The following is a 503-nucleotide window of genomic DNA, read 5'->3' as shown; positions in this document are numbered from 1 at the left end:
ACCTTTACATCAACGCTTCTACTTTTCCCCTCGTTACATATAAACCTATTACTATTTGTTGCAGTAGCTGCTTTCTCAGATTTACAATTGCGATTTTGATTGTCCATACCTAAAAAAGCAATCGCTATATACAAAATATGCGCGATTAGTCTGCCTGTTTGGCTTAGGTCGGATTCCAAACAAGAAACAGTTGGATCTTTACTATTGTACTTCCTTTTCTTCGCTCACAGATCTTTTGGGTGAAGAGTTGCCATGAGCCTCGGTATACAATTCGCTTAATTAACTGATCAAAGCTTTTCAGAAAGAGCACCATGTACTTGTCGCAATAAATATAGTTTTGAGAGAATTAATTGTAAGTGATCGTCAAAAGTGTCGTCGCAGCCAGCTAGTTCAATCCACCCTTTCATATAATTCTAAATTCTGTTTCCAAGCGTTATGCGGATAGGTCTATACCTACTGCTGTACACTGGACACTTTTCAGATGCGATTATTAATACAACCGA

Source organism: Penaeus monodon, chromosome 20 (assembly GCF_015228065.2).
Source record: "Penaeus monodon isolate SGIC_2016 chromosome 20, NSTDA_Pmon_1, whole genome shotgun sequence".
Lineage (NCBI taxonomy): Eukaryota > Metazoa > Arthropoda > Malacostraca > Decapoda > Penaeidae > Penaeus > Penaeus monodon.
The sequence above is the reverse complement of the archived record's forward strand: the minus strand, read 5'-3'. Positions refer to the sequence as shown.